The sequence below is a fragment of the Aotus nancymaae genome, unplaced genomic scaffold (assembly GCF_030222135.1).
Source record: "Aotus nancymaae isolate 86718 unplaced genomic scaffold, 86718_ANA_hifiasm-v0.15.2.pri h1tg000059l, whole genome shotgun sequence".
NCBI lineage: Eukaryota > Metazoa > Chordata > Mammalia > Primates > Aotidae > Aotus > Aotus nancymaae.
The window spans coordinates 18,254,057-18,273,375 of record NW_026988473.1 but is presented as its reverse complement, the minus strand read 5'-3'; the positions used below and the strand labels follow the sequence as shown (position 1 = coordinate 18,273,375).

General features: G+C 34.2%; 1 long non-coding RNA gene across 2 annotated transcripts in view; it reads left to right on the top strand.

Moving 5' to 3' along the window:
- Positions 1-19,319, top strand: part of LOC135270097 (uncharacterized) — a 102,319-nt gene that overhangs the window by 64,463 nt on the left and 18,537 nt on the right. For both annotated transcript variants that reach the window (XR_010338320.1, XR_010338319.1), the window contains exon 3: positions 18,010-18,095. This is a non-coding gene — a long non-coding RNA (uncharacterized LOC135270097). The remainder of the gene's footprint in view (positions 1-18,009; positions 18,096-19,319) is intronic.

Sequence of the window (19,319 nt, the reverse complement as noted above, 5' to 3'; positions counted from 1 at the left end):
TTTTTTTTTTTTAGTTTACTTCTGCTGTTTAAGAATTTGCAATTTTTTGGAAAAGTGACATTGTAGACTTATTAGCCCAGCCTCCTGTCCCCTTTACTTTACTGATTTATGCACTTTGAAGAGAAAAGAGGGCATGAATAAGGAATCAACACGTGAGAAATGAAGAAATTAATCCCCTCAGGAATTTTTAGTGTGGGGGATTATAAGAATACATAATCGAGGTAATCCCAAACCAAAGGGCTTATTTAAAAAAACATTTTCAAAAGGCAACCACATGAATTTTAACAGTTCTACAAGGTTTATGATTCAAACTTTTTAGCTTTTTTTTTTTTAAATCTTAACTTGATTAATAATTAACAGGTCCCATTTATGGTGCCCAAAAGAAGTTTTTCAACAGCCATTTTGTGGGCCTCAATAATATCAATAACAATACCAACAAAAAGGAAAAATAATGTTGCTTGAGTAATATTTTCAGCCCAGTTGGTTAACAAAATTCAAATGGTGCATGGTTTTTAGATCTTGCGGCTGAAGCTTTGTTTTCTAGGTTTTAATCTGGAGAAAGAGAAAATAATTTATTTAAAATGATTTAAAATGCAGGATTCCATGAAAGTCTTCCTTTATCAGTATAGCTATAGTAACTGTTGGAGTAATCAGCTGACATTTATTAGAGCTTCTGTTTCAATCATATTTTTAACTCTTTCTAGTTGGCCATTAGCCATTTGAAAGAATAAGTAAAGCTTTAAGGGTTTTTTTTTCTTTTTTTGCATATTCCTCAAACAACATGATTTTTTAAAAGATAATCTGGTTTTTTTTGTCTTGTGAAATGACCAGCAATTTTTAAAAAGGGTTCAGCAAAATATAATTGAACAAATCTTACGTTCAACAGATTAAATCATTTCTGCATTGTTTTCTTCCCTAAAAAGAATTACATTTAAATAGTAATTCAGCAATGTATTTTTAAAAACCCAAAGACATTTTTACTTCTGACTTTCAATTTTTGTATAAAGGGGGTACAACCCTTTTATTTATTCATAAAAACCTGAGGGGAAGAAAGAGGCAGAAATTCACATTTTCCTGCCTGTAAGTATCAAATTAAGAAGATCTGTGGTGAGGTTTAAAAAAAAAAAAAGAAAAGTAAAGCCCTGGTAAGTTTAAAAATATGTATGTATAGTTCTGGATCACCACTGCATAAAACGTCACAAGATTTCTGGAAGCCTTCAGATACAAGCCCTCAGTGAGGTTACATGTGGAAAATAGTAGGAATTACAATTCAAAATGCAGTTTTTAAAAAAACAAAAACAAAAACAAATGCAATTTCAAAAATTATAGTCCTTCCAAGGCTTGTTCAGTCTAGTTTCCTGTCTAGACATGCAAATTGAACTGAAGAGTTGAAGCAATTATTCAGATAATTCAAAGGAAAAAAATAAATCTTCTCACTAAAAAAGAAGATTTGAGTAGCCTGAGCTACCTGGCTTGTTTGTCCTCACTGATCAATTCACCGGATAATTGCACTTCACTCTGAGAGTTTGAAGAGGGCTGTAGGATTTGAGTCAGGAAGAAATTTCATAAACTTTTGTTTTTCTGTGCATTCGACTTCAAAGAAATGTGTTTAATTTAAAGGAAAAGAAAGTCTCTTGGAGAATCCTTTCAAGAAAATATAAAGTTATTCTTATAAGATATGTAAACATTACATTAGTAATGACTCCCCTATCTCCAAAATTAATAAATAAACAAATACTGAAGACTAACCTTCTAAGTACCTTTCTTTTTCAGATGAGATGACAAGATTTAACAGAAAAGAGACTCACTAAGCTAGCTGTAAACTGGATGTTATTCCTTGCAGTTCAGTTCACATGGCATTTATATATTCTTATGTATTGCATAGTTTAAATAAAATAATAAATTGTTACCTGTGTATCTTGTACAAACTAGGGTAGCCATTGATAGATATTAAAATAACAATCAAGCTATGAAAATATAAAGGTTCAGAAATTCAAAAGTAATTACATTGATCTGGTCAACTTAAAATAGATGATCTTTTGAAAACATTTGGAAAACCCATTATGAATATATTTTTAAAACTTTAAAAAGTAAATATTCACATAAAACTAAACTAGGTAGCAAATTTCAAGGTAAAAATCAAGTAGGTTAATAGTCCATGAAACATATCAGATATTGAAATTAAAATAAAATTTGAAATTCATTCATGCCAGAAATTACTACTGCCAAGGCCTGTCATATGCCTATTAGAAAATTAGACGCATAATATTTAAACCAGGAATAGTTAAATGATTATAAAAAGGGAGCTTAAAATTTATCTCATTTGTTCTTCAAATATGGATTTGTGGAGTACATTCAGCAGAATCGCATTAATTTTAACACTGCTCTACGTAAATGTTGAGGCACAGACAAAATTTAGAGGGCAGTTTTACAAACAAAAATATTATTAAAACAATGTTTCCAAATATCAGACACGAAATGGCTGTTTTATGTTTACAAAAAGCCTAAACTTTGTGAAAATAGATTAACAAAATATAAGGAACAAAATCAAAAATTAAATTTTCTTCAAAATTAAATTTTATGAGCATTTATTTGCAATTTTGTAATACCTGAGAACTTTTTCAAGATGACATATTTAAATATTTTAAACTCTTAACACAAGGCTTTTGTAATGCCTGTAGTAATATACTGCTCAAAATCACTAAATACTAAACTTAAATATTGTAAAAAATTATTTGGCAATCACTGAAAATAATTATATTTTTATGTATTTTCAGAATTAAAGTAAAAATGAGTAATTCTGACAAAATCTGAAAAACTGAACTTTGATTATTAACAGATATAATTTGGCAATTGATTTATTTTAAAAGGCAGATATGACTAAAATGTTTTTAAAGAATCATATATAATATATTGTAAGCATACAAGACATTTTATCATGTTTATATGAACCTTATTTTTAAAAAAACAACCAAATTATATAAAGAGTATGCTATCCCTATATATTATGTTGTTTAGATTTTTGCCAAGTAGGAATATTTTGATGAAAGCAAAATAATAACTATAGAAGTTCATTGTCAACTTAGTCTTGATATCTGGGTCTATAATAATTCATAACAATGTTAAAAAGACCAAAAAAAACCCAACTTTGGTTGAATAGTTAACATGCGATACTGTTAAAACCCAACATAATTCTTTATTTTCTCTCACAGGGAATTGTTGGCAATTTCTAAATTTTAAGATGAAGTATTTCTAATTCATAAATATTTCTAGTTAATAATAAAACTACTGTAAACATTTAAAGCTCTTCTTATATTTTTAAAAAGCTTACATTCTTGATATTTGAAATACTAGTATTTGAATTACTAAAAGAAAAATGAAATAATTTTTATTAGTTAAAAGTTTTATTTTCATAAAAAGCAAAGAGTTACTAAGATGTCATTAATTGCTTAAGACTTTTTTTATTTTTAATTTTCTTTTAAATTGAATTTTTAAAACTCGACATCGTATCTACTTGTAAAACAATGGGAAATTATACGTTCTGGATAGAAATTCTATTTTAAAACATTTGCTAAAAACGAAAAGCAATGCTAACTAAATATAAAATTTTAAAAATTATTTTAGCTAAGCTATTTTTAGATTTGTAAAGCAGAATAACACATTTACTTTGAATGCCAACCATTTCGGTAATTTGGTATTCTGTTGTTCAGATTTTTGTACCTTTAGCTGGAATATAAACCTTCTATTTGTTTCCATTTGTATATAATTATAAATGTAGAGTATAGATTCTAGAACATGTTAGATATTCACTTCTTGGTCTTGAAAATGCCAATAAAAATAATTCATTTTTGGTTTTACATACAAATAAATGTTTTAGTAGCAAGAAACAGAAACCATATGTCACATTAATTTTTTTTTTGCATTTTATTTTTTTAATAGATGCTAAAACAATGGTTTCAGGAAAGGGAGCATTTTTATTTTATCTGAGACCTGTAGTACTTTAAGTAATTCTTTTGAAGGAAAACAATAAGACTTTTTACAAACTTTCCATTTCAGCCCTTATACAAATAAAACAGCTGCAGCTGATTACAACTTTGATGCAAAATGTAACTCAAAATGTAGTTCATAATCATATCTTACTATTTAATATAGAAATAAATGTTATACATTCTATAGGGTTAAAAAAGATATTACACAGAAAATAGGAACTCCCACAAAAAGAATCAATGCAAAGGACATTTTAATACAGTTTTAGAACCTTCAAACCCATAGCTAAATAGTTACATTTATTTTACTTAATTAATCTCACAGTTTTAAAAGTTACATAGCCCTTTGGATTTTAAAAAATTTTCATCTAAACATATTGACATTATGAAGGCACAGTAATTGGTTTTATAGTAATAATATAAAACTATGATGACATTAAAAGAAATGTTAAGAAGAAGCCCTATTGGTTTCTGAATTTGCTATCTAAATATTCAAGTATTAGTCCTTGATTTTTTTTTTTTAAAAAAAGTAACTTGATAACAATGAACTACGTTTAAGAAAAAAAAATCCATATGTTTCTGATTTAAAATAAAAGTAGCATGATTAGGTAGAAAATTTCTGGTGATACCTTATTGAATAGGAGCTATAGATAAAAACTAAAATGGCATTTCACTGTTTTATTACTGTTTACTATTATTCATTCACTAGATATTTAAAAACTTTTTAAATGGTGATGTATTTTAGCATGTAATTTAAATTAATTTTTAAAACCTTCAAAACTTCATAGTATTAAAAAATCTGTATTCTAGTCTTTTAAAGTAACTGCCAGTATCAATGAAAACTTAAATTGTTTTTATTTCTAAAATATATGTTCAGATCTTTTAAATGATATTTCTTTCTTTAGATTTTGATTGAAGAATTCTGATATAATACCAACCCTTAAGACCTTGATCATAATAAATCTTAGAAAAGATTTAAAATTCTAATCTGTGTTAAAATAGTATTATCAGAGAGAATTCAAATGCACTGGCAAAATTTTCTTTTTGCTACTTTTAATGTAAATAATAATAATGTTTGGAAACTCTCAATATTGGTCCAGAAGTTTTTGTCTTCATGACATTATCATTATCATTCCTACAAAATGCCATACAACAAGAAATATATATAAAATTATGGCTTAAAATATACTGCAGTATGCCAGTTAAAATAAATATTATAAAGTAATAATTTTTTTTAATTGCTAGGGAAATTGGATCCCATCTCAATGAAACTTTCTTTCCTCTTATAAACAAAAATTCTTATTTCTTTTCTTTCTTTCTTTCTTTTTTTTTTTTTTAATCAGTTTCAGGTGTCTTGATTTTATAGTGATACCCCATTTTGCTGAAGAACTCTCTATTTCTAACTTACCCCAAAGAAAAATAATTTCATTTAAGCATTCTCAGTGACACCATTATTAGTTCTTACTTGGTAGCGATCAACTTTATCACTTTTGCTATCCAAATGTTACAAACAAAAACAAAAACAAAAAAATCCCCTCTGGTCTTGATCACTTTCCACTGTCACTATTGACTAGAATCTTTTAAAGCATTTTTATTTCTCCAGATTTGTCAAGCATTCACATGAGCAATTTACAAGTAGAAAATAAATCAGCTACCCAAAAAGATGTTGAACAAATATAAGTGTTAATAAATGGACAAGAAGACCACGTTACACACACCCTCACCCCCCAATTTTTCAGGTTACTTCGACTTAAAAACATTGTGTACTAATACAGATTTGACTGGATTCGATTTTGCCTGCAAAGCTGTGTTAGCTTTCTAATCTTATTTTCTGTTTTTTATTTTAACCTGCTTTATAGTCATGGCTAAAAAAATGTGAAATGAAGAAATGTATGGAAGCATACATTCATATAGTTCTGGTTTTATATGTTATTGTATTCATGGCTCTATCTAAACTGTGATAGTATGCCAATGATAGAGCTATCCCAAACCTCCCTTTAAAACTTCTGAGATATCAAAACATTACATTGTATATGCCATAGATATTCAAATTTTTATTGTCAACTATACAATTTTTATTAAATCAATAATTTAATGAAATAAATAAATAAAATAATTTATTTTATTAATTATTAATTTTAAAAATAAATAATTTTTCAAAAGGCTTAGAGGTTTATTAAGAAATTTTCAAACAAGCATTGTTGACTTTTGTGACAGCATTTGACTGCTTAATCAAAAGTATTATGGGCTATATGATATGGACATTTAAGACTGTCACTCATCCTAACTGATAATCCATATCATTCCTCTCATTACCATATTTCAACCAATGTCTGGATCTATGTTTGTAATTGATGTAAAGCAATTACTTGGCCAAATAAGATCCCATCCCTACCAATTTTTTTCCGTGTTGGTGGATTTGGACATTGATTACCTCAGGTGCATTTTCTAGGAAACAGGGTGATTATACCTGAAGAAACATCTTTATTCTTTTCTGTCCACATAAGATGGAAAGGTCTAGTTAACAGCTGATTCTGAAAAACTTATTTGCAACAGCTAGATCTCTTTGCATTGAGCAACTTAGACAGACTTCTTGATGCATTATAATAATTTTTATAGTATTACAATTTCCCTAATGATCAGTGTCAAATGATTCTAACAGGGTAATGTAAGGACCTGCTATTCAAATTGTGGCCACCTGTGATATTATTGTTCATAGCGGGAGTAAGTCTGGTTCATTATCTCTAAATTTACCTTCAGAAAGCTACTATTATATTTTTTTGTCCTTTGTATTTGTTAAATTTTCTCTGCTTTAAAGCTTTAAACATACTGTGTGATTCTGACCAATACAGATTATTGTGGTTGTAGTCTGGAATAGTCCAATGGCAGATGGTTAAAAATCCCATGACGGTCCCATTCATGGAGCTCATTGAGCCTGTCTGGTGAAGTTCTCCCTCCTCAGGTATCCCAAAGGACCTACTAACCTGGACCACAGGCTCAGTAGTGTTTAGCACCCATTTTATTTGGTGAATTCCTGGTGATTGCAGCTTCTTTTTTTGTATCAAATTGTCATTACAAAATAAAAAGCCCACAGGGTTGGACTTCCAGCCACAGCAAAATCTGCTGTTAGGTCCAGAAGGGAATTTATAAATCAACCCATTCCCCTTCACTATTAAGTAGGGAGGATGCAGAGTTGGAATTCTGTTTTCAAGGTAACTGTTTGTATTTAGTTTGATCTCCAAACAACATGTGTTTGTTTCATTTGTTGAGATACTAAAGAAAAATCATAATATACAAAGTGCAAATGTTGATACTGAATCAGTAGAAACGTTATTGCTTCCAGACACCAATAGGTAGAATATCTGTTTCTGCATCAGGGGATCTGGCTTTGATTCTGGATCTAGCAGTGACTTTTTGTGTAAACTTCTATAGTAATTTCTTTGTCTGGAAAATTGAGCTAATACTCCATCTAGCCTAGAGGGTTCCTTATACTATTAAATGAGGTAAACATATGGGTACGAATTTTGGAAAGGTGAAATTCCAATCCATGGAAGAAAAGATTTAGTTGGGAGGCAAATTTTAGCCTTTTAGTTGTATGACTCTGGGCAAATCATTTCCTTTCTCTGGATCCCTGTCGATTACAAAAAGTGAAAATTGAGACTAGATGATCTCTAAGTCTTCTTGTAGCTTTGGCAACCTGTGTTTTGGGATGATCACTGACAAGATTCCGAGGTGCCTGGCTATACTCAAAGTGGGGATTTGTAGGGTGCCCTTTTATTTTCTCTTTGCTCAGATTAATGCCCTACATTCTGCAGAGGACACTACCTTGGAGGGTACTCCAAAACATGACAAGCACATCTAGATACCTCTAGTGGCCACTTTTGTCATAATGTCCAGAAATGAGGTATCTTGACACAGATTGTGCTGTGGAAGAAGGTTGAACATTCAGCCATCTTCAACTTCAGTGTTTCTATAAGGCTCATCTCCTTTTAAGAACCTAACTGGATGGCTTGGTAATGAAGGGGAGAAAAGGATGAAGGTTCAAGTGGTTGGATATTTACTGCCTTGATTAGTATGTTACTTCTATTGGAACATTTACCTTAAAACAGGGTCTTAATAATTTGATTTCTTTTTTCTTTCTTTCTCTCTCTCTTTCTTTCTTTTTCTTTTTTCTTTCTTTCTTTCCTTTCTTTCTCTCTCTCTCTCTCTTTCTTTCTTTCTTTTTCTTTTATTGACAGAGTTTTGCTCCTGTTACCCAGGCTATAGTGCGATGGCATGATCTCAGCTCACTGCAGACTCCGCCTCCTGGGTTCAAACAATTCTCCTGCCTCAGCCTCCGGAGTCACTGGGATTACAGGCGCCTGTCACCATGTCCAGCTAATTTTTTTGTATTTTTAGTAGAGACGGGGTTTCGCCATGTTGGTCAGGCAGATCTCGAACTCCTGACCCCAGGTGATCTGCTGACCTTGGACTCTCAAAGTGCTGGGATTACAGGCGTAAGCCACCACGCCCAGCCAATAATTTCTTTTTTAAAAAAATGTAATTTTATCTTTCAAAAGTCAGGGCTGTTGGTTTCTTGGACACATGGCTTGGACCACAAGGGAGACTGAAGTTTGGTGCATTCAGAAAATAGATAGTGGATACTTTGGCCCTAAAAAGAAAACTATAAGATTTTTTTTTAATTCTATTTTTTTTTCTTTTTTCCCAATGAATGAGAGGTTCTCATATTGCCCAGCTTGGCATTGAACTCATAGCCTCGCCTCCTCAAGCGCCAGGACATCTGGCCGGAGCCACCGCAGCTCCCAAAACTATAAAATTTTTTGAAGAAATACAGGTTGGGCAGAAAGTAAGGGATCCCAGGCATCTCTTTATAAGTATTTAATAAGAAAGCTTCAAGATAGTAAAAGATCTTCCAAACATTTTCCTTCAGAATTCCTAAAGGCATCATTCAATTTGTTCAGAACATGGCCCATCCTATAGGCACCAGCTGAGCTCCTCCTGACCAATCCTATGAAAGGAGACGATTAATGGAAATGCTGGGAGACAGTAGGTTCCTATATGAGGCGGCTGCATAAACAAATAAAAGGTGTTTCTCTCTCTCTCTCTGTCTCTCTCCACCCCTCCCTCTTTCCCTCCTTCATTTCTTTTGTTATAAGAAGAATTGTTCTCTATTAAACTCTTAGCTGCTGTGGTCTAAACGTATCATGTAGCTGCACATTGCAGTGGGCTATGGATTCTGATAGAAAGTAATCACTGTATTGGTATTTGATAGAGAGCTGACTCTCCAGGGAGTTGATTGTTTGTTCTGCATCGTGGCTTGGGCTACGGACCGGGTACCCTCCGTTTTGCTCCTATTACACTGTTTCCCCTTGGCCTCTCATCCCTCCTCACAGGCCCACACCTGGGTTGCAGAGGGCTCTGAGGGCAGCTGGTCGGCTACTACTGAGCAGAGTGTGTGAGTGAGGGATCGGGAGGAAGAGGGGCAAACATCCACAATCATTTCTCTTCTAAGAAGTTGTCAGAAAGCACAAATCCTAATCTCTTAGTTCTGGTCGTTATTCTCTATCACAACCCTGGTTTACTATTTGGCAGTCTGCGCTTTTGAAGTCTTTGTCATCTGTTTAAGGAGACATAAACAATTCAATACTCCATGTGGCCTTGGTAAGTCATTTTACTTCTCTTGTCTTCATCTATGGAGTAAATGAATTGAATTAGATGATCTCTGAGGACCCTTCCAACTTTAAGACCAGTGTTTCCAGTACTCGGCATGTAAAGCTAATCCGGAGATGTTTTTTAAATGAGTGAGAGAAGTTCCTGACTTCCTGTTTCTCAAACAGCGGAGAGTCTGCACAGGAAGGCGTAGCAAGGAACTGCTTGTCCTGTGACCTTCGTTTTAAAAGAAAGCTGCTGTCATTGGACAGGGGTGGATTTCCTAGTTTTTAGATCGCTGTGGATCCTTTATGGCTCTTCTTTCCTACTTGTGTATTTGCCATTTTTCTTCCTTTAAAGGATTTATTTAGAAGAGCGGTAAGGGGAGGTGGCCAATAAACTAACTTATTTATTCATTTCTCTGGAAAGTTCTTAATGACTAAAGGAAAATATTGAGAACCGTCTTTGGATTCCAGTGACCCATGCTGCTTTTTAGCCCCATTTTTGGAAGCAGTTCATGTTGACTCTATATACTATTCATGTAACTAAGTTATCATAGGTGCGATGTAGACATTTTCACACATATATTTTTGTAAATGGACATTTGGGCGTGTTGCAATGTCTTTTAGATGAGATTTGTAAGGAAGTGGCATATAGCTGAGAGTGGATGGGCATGCTCCACTCAATTCTGGTACTATCAGTAAATATTTTCTACTTCATACTTTTTTATTATAGTTTACTTAAGAAGAAAAAATAGAGAAAAGCATAATATGGCATGCTTTGGCTATAATGTAAAGAGGAGGGTTTTTTAATGTAAATGTAAGGGGTACAAGTGCAGTTTTGTTGCATGGATATATCGTGTAGTGGTGAAGTCTGGGCTTTTAGTGTGACCAACACCCAAGTGATGCATGTTGTACCCATTAAGTAATTTCCCATCTAAAGGGAGTTATCTTTATCTTTTCCTGTACATTTTTAGTTCAGTGAAAAAATAAAATATGTGTTCCTTGACTACCTCAGTCATATGTAAATTGATAAATCACAGTTTAAAGACAGCTGGCCAAGTGTGGTGGCTCATGCCTGTAATTCCAGCACTTTGGGAGGCCAAGGCCGGCAGATCACCTGAGGTCAGGAGTTTGAGATCAGCCTGGCCAACATGCTGAAAAACCCCATCTCTACTAAAAGTACAAAAATTAGCTGGGCCTGGTGGTGTGCCCCTGTAATTCCAGCTACTCGGGAGGCTGAGGCAGGAGTATCACTTGAACCTGGGAGGCGGAGATTGCAGTGAGCCGAGATAGCGCCACTGCACCCTAGCCTGGGTGACACAGTGAGACCTTGTCTCAAAAAAATAAATAAATAAAAATAAAATAAAATAAACACAACAGCATAGCACACATTTTAAAGGTGGCCTTGTGGATTCTGAGAGGAGAACGACCGAAGGGAGAGGTTGAGAAAGAACGTTTTTCGCTATTTCAAGCAATGCTCCCCCGCAAATGGTATGAAAGAGTAGCCGTCAAGATTGTGATTACAAAACTTTTGGCATCAGTTTTTGAAAGACACCATGTATAAGATACTTTAGCATTTCTTTAAAAACAGGTATTTTGCAGATGAAACTAAAGAGAAAAGATAATCTCAGACAGGTCACCTGTTTTCTCTTTTCTTCTGCTTCTTTCCTACCAAAGGACGAGGGACCTTTTACCCTGGTCTCTATGGCTGAGCGTGACTTAAAATTTAAGTCAGGTCAAACTCTAGTCCTCCCACCAATGCCTCTAACACTCACCACTAGAAAAATCCAAATAATCTAGCTCTTCCACCCCCACAAACTGCTATAATTTCACTTTTACTGAATTAACTAAATGATTAAAGGAAGGATGCATTTTTTCCCCCACTGAGCCTCAATGAATTTGTTTCTGTAAAAAATTACCACCTTTACATATAGCACTGATTGGATTACGTAGACCGAAACTGAACTCTTAGGCAAAAGAACCCCATTTTAAACTGTGTGACTACGTTTCAGTTTTGTGATCTCCTTTTCCCACTGTCTTTGCTCTCCATGCACACTGATTATTGAGGGGAAATATCTATTTAAAATTCCACAGGATCTTTTATCCAGTTCCCTTCAGTGTTTGATTTAAAGTAACATCCAGAAAGGTAGGATTGGATGACGCAAGGTGGGCTTCAAGCAGTTCAGCGAGGGCATTGATTCCGTAACAGAATTGGTTGGAATTAGCCACTTTAGAGATGGCTTCTGTTTAAGAACACATGTGTACTGTCACTGATGACAGAATAAAGACTTGAGGATATTGATAAGGAAATTAGATTCCAAGTGGAAAAATTAGAATATGGCCTGGGTGTTAGAGAATTACTGTTAATTTTGTAGGTACGATAATGGCTTTGTGGCTATATAGGAAAATGTCCTTAAGTTTTACATGTGCAAGATAAAATATTTGGGAGTAAAGTGCCATGATGTCTGCAATTTCCTTTAAAGTATCTCAGAAAATAAAGAGAGATGAAGAAAAGATGACAAAATGTTAGTAACTATGAAACAGAGATGATATAGATATATGAGTGCTTGTTATAGTCTTCCTACTTTTGTTTGTTTGAAAATTTCCATAATAATAGTAAAAAAACGCTTTTAGATCCAATACTGTTAAAAAAAAACCACACATAAATAATAAAGTAAAATCTTATTGAGATAATATTTTTCGTGCATGCACAAGAGGGGAGACTGAATTTACAATTTGTCCAGACTGACAGGCAAACTCAATGTTCTTAGGGTATGATAACACATAAACTAATAGAGAATGAAAATCCCATGCAATAATGCCACTCATTTTATTTTTTTAAATGCATTTTAAAGTATAGAATTGAGTTTGTAGAAAAGCACAGGAGACATAAAAAATGAAAACAAAATCATTTTTATTTATGTATTACGTCTTATTATCACTTGTTCAGCTAAGTGCTGAAATGTTTGGGGTTCTGAACCCAAGGGTTGGAAGAGAGCTCCTTGAAGATGGTCACAAACACGAAAGGGTTTGAGGACCTTAGATTCATGCATGGGAACTTGAAAGAAAAATTAGAGTAGCCAGTATCATGGTACAAACTAACTGAAAGTCTGAAGGTGATGAGACAAGTTTTGAAAATATAAACTACACCAAGATGATTTGATTTGAATGTTCTTTGGAATTACCAGATTAATGTGCTTTTAAAAAATGCTTCTTTTGTTTTTTGAATAGTTATGACCATAGTAGCTATGTTCTGCCCAAGTAATGCAATACTTTTTGGATATGTTAGGATAGCATTTGTTTATCACAAAATGTGTGTGTTTGTGTGTTGCCATGAGGATACAGAAAGAAAATATACCTCCAATAGGGAAGGGCTTGTTTCTGTGTAATGTTCCGGGAGTACACAGCCCAGCTTCAATGGAGTTGACTTTAGGTCCTTTGATTCTTTGCTGTACACATGTACATGCCCAAATCTTTTGTATTAAAAATATAAGTATTACCCATACAACCCTCAAAAGTCCCACTTTTGTTTATACAGGAAAGGACAACTTTCCTTCTGAACACCTATTTTCTTTCAAATAACAAATATTAAATGGGCTCGTTTTATAGTAGCAAGCCTCTGGTGAGAAATACGTCGCACTAAATCAAACCTACCATTTGACCCTGTGCTCAACATGGAGATGGTTGTAGTAGATGAGAAGCCTCTAGTAGGCTTGCTCTCCCAAAACTGCTGATGCTGTTGATTTACTGGTAGCAAAGCCGGGCTGTGTCCTCGGAGGAAAGGAGGAGCAAATCCAGAGTCCTTGATTCCTTGAAGTTTGCCTTTTAGCAAGAGAAGAAGGAGTGTAGTTCAACAGTTAAGGTCCTGGACTAAGAAACATGAGATGGAGGACTTAAAATTTAAGCATGTCTCTGGAGTTGCCATTAATACATAGTCTTTAAAAAAAAACAGAAGCAGGATGTATTACATCTGGGTCCAGGTCAATTTTTTTCACTAGCTGACAACTGACCTCAGTGTCTTCATCTGCAAATTAAGAGACTCTGATTAAATAATAATTGCTGACATTTCTTCAAACTTTTGACTGTGTCAGGAACAGTTTTGAGTGCTTAGCATTAAATTGTTTATTCCTCACAACTCTATAGGTATTCTTATTGTTTAATTTTTTCAACCTACATCATGCTTTGAAGATATTCTTAATATCTTCATTTAGGAGACATCAATTAGGAGACAAGACATTCTGAGATAATCAAGTGCTCGATAATCAGAGAATTTTTGAGGTAACCGGGCACATGGAAATCACTTCATCTGGGAGTCAGTATCATTGCAGTTAAGCGGGCAAGCTCTATACCTAAAATGTGTGGCTTTCAAACTTGGATCTCATTCAGAATACAGAGCAAATGGCTTAACCTTGTTTACCTCGATTTTCTTGTCTATGAAATGGGGATGATAATATAATCTGCATTATAAAGTTGTTAGTATTAAATATGCAGTGCCTAGAGCAGTGCCTGTCACCTAGAAAGCTCTCAGTAAATGTGACAGCTATGAGGATGAGGCTGATGATGGTAGTGATTGGATAGGTAGACACTATTGTTTTTGTTTTTGTTTTTGAGATGATGGAGTCTTGCTTGGTCATCCAGGCTGAAGTGCAGTGGCACAATCTCGGCTCGCTGCAACATCTGCTTCCCAGGTTCCAGTAATTCTCCTGCCTCAGCCTCCCAAGTAGCTGGCATTACAGGTGTGCACCACCATGCCTGGCTAATTTTTGTACTTTTAGTTGAGACAGGATTTCGTCGTGTTGGTCAGGCTGGTCTTGAACTCCTGACCTCAGGTGATTAGCCCACCTCAGCCTCCCAAAGTGCTAGGATTACAAGCATGAACCACCATGCCCTGCCGACACTATTGTTTTTCTTAGAAGAATGTGCTGCAGTAGTATTAACAGCTCTTCTGTTGGGTCAGAAACAAGTGCTGGTGATTGTCATGGTTTTCATGGGAAGAATGGAGCTATCATCATCAGTGATACAGAATGGTTTTTTAGATAAATAAATAATTTCTGTTGAAGAAGCAGTTACCGGGAGACCGTTAGCCCAGAAAAATGTGTGGTAAATTGTAATTCAGCAACAAGTTCATGGAAACACAGTGTCCATGAACTAGATGGAAACACAGTGTCCATGAACTAGATAGGTGCATATATTTTTCAGGCTCTCTTTAAAGCTGTGAAATTTCAATAATGTGTAAGAGAAAAAGTGATATGTGAATACCACCGTGGATGGGGATGAGTTATATTTAGATGGTTATCATTAGGCAAGCCAGTGAGTAATAATTAGCAAGTTATTACCTTGGCCCTTTCTCTGTACACTTGAGGGCTCTCTGGTGGAGTCAAGGGTAGATCTTGCTTCTGTGGCATTCGTCAGAATGCAGATTTTCAGTGAAGTCTCTGTTAAATAAACCATCAGTGTCTGGGAGGGGGAGGGAAAACAGACCGAGAGAGACAGCAGTAACACATATAGAAAGGAAGTCCAAATTTGGGTGCTTATATGGCGATATTCCAGTTTCTCTGGATCATCATAGACACATATAGAATGTTCGTGCTAAATGGGACTTGGAGATTGCCTGGTACAACCCCCTCATTTTGCATTTTACTTTTCTATGAGAATAGAGTTTGGTGAAATCTGGCCAGGATTTCAGTACAGTGAAATCAGGAAGTTTGTGGTGTGTTTAAAGAGATATTTCATGTGAAAATGAAGGGAAAGCGGACATTCCTTCAGTTTTAGAGTGATGTCCAGGTAGGAAAGTAGAGTGGGCAAGGCAGTGAATGTTCCCAAATTAATAAAAAGAGGAAGAGAAAGAAAGAGGGAGGAAGAGAAAAGAGAGAATCTAATTTTATGCTAAACAGTTTTAGATCGGATTTGTAGCTAATGTTTAAAAGTTGAGGAAAAAGAAAACTCTTACTTTATTATTTCTAGAAACTTGGTTTTCTTAAATGGAAAGGGAAGTTTGAGGGAGTTTGGCAGCATGGATGGTTCCAGCAAATAAAGGATCCCCTGGCTGCATCTAGTGTTGAACCTAGTAAGCAGTTTATGTTAATCTGTTACTGTTTAAGATGAATATATCTTGGTGTTTTGAATAATTACTTTTAACTAAGTTTATGCCTAATGCCTTCTTTTAAAAAACAGTGTGTTTCAATAGGAACTAATGAGTCAGATTAATTTGGCATGGAGTTCTGAGCAGGGGAGGGGACTGAAGTCCTCTTTCAGAACACTAAAAATGCTTTGCTAAATTCCTTGACAGTTTCTCGAGCCAGGGTTGGGTTGGAGGGAGTCTTTCCGAAGATTTAAGGGCTCCCCACTGTGCTAGCTCCCCAGTTCCAATAGCATCAAGTTACTGAATGAGGACTCTTGTGAAAGTCCACATCACTAATGCATCTGTTCACATGGAGAAAAATAAGCCAGCAGCCCTGAGGATGAATCAAAGATAAGATTTTTATGGCTCTGTACCCACTTGTGTTTTATTTTTTTATAAAAAGCATTATTTACCTACCACGTCTGTAAGTGCTTCAGAAAGAGGCTTTGAGTTTGTCATTGTTTTTAATTTGAAAAGAAAAACATTGTACTTATTTCTCAACTGCACTTTTGTGAGGTGTGGAGATATTAGAGGCTCTCCATATCGGACGCCTCAATCTTGCCTAATAGCACAGTCCACCCACATTGCTGGGAGAAAGGCTTCAGGAAAATGAGTAGAGCCGAGGGCTGAATGCCATCTTAGTTTAGGTCTCTCTTCTTTCTGCCTTTTGGTTCTGCTTCCCCTGGCTGCTCCTACTTTAGCATCTGCTTGTTGCTCTGGGTAATGGAATCAAGTTAGAGATGAAGAAACTGAGGCACAGCCTACTTACAGTCCCTTGAGAGCACCGACAAGGCAAAATGATAGGCAGCACTCAAGCCTTTAGTCTGAGTGGAGACTGTAGGTCCTGTTGTTCCTTCTGCCCTAGAAATTGCTTGGGCTGCTGAGTTGACATCTCTTCTATCCATAGAAAAATCCTCTGCTTAGTGCTTGCAAACTTGTACCACAAAATTCACATCTTTGGGGGGGGGCGGGGCTTGGGAAAGAGCTGAGGAAACCAAAGGTTGCCAAGAGTGGCATAGGGAAAGCAATTTTTTAGTGTCTGTGCATAGGGATTTTATGGGTTCTATGTTGCTCTGAAGTGCCAGGGTCAGTTCTGAGCAAGACACTTTTTGTGAAATGAGGAGTGATGTCTGCGGTTGGCATACTTTCTTGTGGTTCTAATTCAGCTGTGCTCTCTGACTTTATTCACCTATGTGAGAACCCTAAGCAGGATGCCCTGGTGAAGAACACAAAATTGCCAGGGCCTGGCACATTGCAAGTCCACAGGTTCCTGGTAGGGAGTGAAAATTGGTTATGTCTGGAGTATGGAGAGATAAGCTTAACTAAACTGTGAGTAAACATGAAAACAAAATCAGAATATGCCCTCAAATGCTGGGGAGAAGAATGTTAGATAAATTTTACTGGTCTGTTAAAAAAAAAAAAAAGCTAAGTGGGGAATGGGGGAATTATAGAAGAAATAGTTTAAAAACTAGTATAGGAGAAACGCTGGGGGTGGGGAGCGGAAAGCAGCATGAGTAATACTTATTTCTCCCTTCTAGAGTTTGAAGTAGTAGATCCTTATGGGAAATGAAGGGAATATGTAAGAAATCAGAACATTTTCTAAGCAGAAAATAATTTTTCTTTGGAGTGAAGGCATGTGAGCTAATGAATGTAAACCTGCATTAAAGTGGAGAAAAAATTGTGGGCAGAAAGAGGGAGAAGGAGAAGCACTATAATTGTTTTTAAAAATTCAGCCTAAATTGAGTATTTAGCATTTCCATCTTAGAGTATGAAGGGTTTTAAAATATCCCTTTTTGAGGAAATTGAGTTGAAGGTAGAAAGGCCTTTCGAAACTTAGAAATTCTAGGGTTTATATTTTTTTCTTTCATATGTTTACTTGAAGCTTAGACTATCGAAACTATCTATAAAATAATAATGGTTATATATTAGGAAACATTTAAAAATAGATAAGGATAGTTAATCACTTAAATATAGTGAAAGTATTAAAACTATTGAGTCATAAATAGGACCCCTAAAATATGTCAGTGGCAGAGTTAAATGCAGAAAAACTAAGTATATCAGAAACTACTATCTGTGGTAAAATTCAAAACGGGGTTTTTAATTGCAGCATTAATTTAATTTAATTATATTTCAGACTTGCTGCATAAAATTAGGACTCAAAATATACAAATAGCTATATACCCATCGTGATTTTTTACAGAATAGAAGTAATCATAATCATTTACTTGTGGTTTTTTTTTTATTTCTATAGGAAACTGCAAAAATTTCATCTCCTGAAGAAATTTGAAGATTTCTTTTTTTTGAGATTCTTTTAAAGGTGAAACTTTTCTTCTTTAGGTAAGGAAACGTTTTCTATTGTTTATCCATGGGTTGAAAAGAGCATTTCAATTAGAGGAAAGAAGTAACATGTACTGAAACTCTGCTTCTCTTAACTGATGTAAAACATTATGAAGATGATAGAAAGCAGATTTTTAATTTAAATAAAACAAAGGTAGTTAGAAATTTTTCATTTAAAAAAGATAGATTTGTTGGGGGAAAAAAATGAAACAGACCCCTTTTTTTGCACTTTCTCGTAGACTGAATGATAAGAGGATTCCTATGATCCATCTTTTAAAAATACTTAAGGCATAACCAAATTAAAATAAAAGTTATGCTTCCGGCACAGAGTTTTAAAGAATACTTAGCAAAATCAGAAACGAGAGAATTTTCAGACATCTAAAATATTCCTAAATATAGATGTTTAAAAACCAACATGATAAACTATTTTGATAAATTTGAAAGACTGATCATTGTTTCTAAAGCAGGCCCATGAGTTAAAGTTAATTAAGATTTGTGCAGTAACAGGGAAATTTAAACTTTAATATATACGCGCATGCTGGGAAAACATTGTTTTGTAGGGTCAAAATGTAAATATAAACAATTTGGTTAATCAGGCAAGAACCTATACTTTATGTATAAACTCTTTTCAGTGTTTACTAATTGTATTATGTTGGTAACGTAAGAAAAGAAGAGATAGACTAACTTTTTAAGCATATTAGAATACTTGCAATTCATTCTATTTTTGGCAATAATTCTATTAGTGCAGTTACTTGCAAGAACAGTATAAAATACATGTGTGAAAATCAGATGTTTTAAAGCAGATTAAAAGTGCAGTTAAATTGTCTAAACAAACATTTTAAATGCTTTGAAGTATTTTATGAAATTAAAAGAATAAAACAAATAGTTTCAAAAATTATATATAGAATCTGTAGTAAATATGCAGATCTGTAGATTCCAGCTTTGTCACCAATGCCACATTTGGGAAAAGAAATAGATTGTAATGTTTGTCTTCTAATAACGTATATATATTCTTAAAAGTATACAAGATTTTTCCTAATTTTAAACATATGAATACTGTTACATATAAATATTTTTTTAATCTTAGTATAGAGTTTAGGGTTTAAAAATATATACGTTAAAAATTCATGTGGTGAAATAGAATCTAAAAACTTGAGGGAAAATACTAAATTTTTTGGTATACATTTGACGAGTTCATTTCTAGAATAAATTTGTTTTCATCTT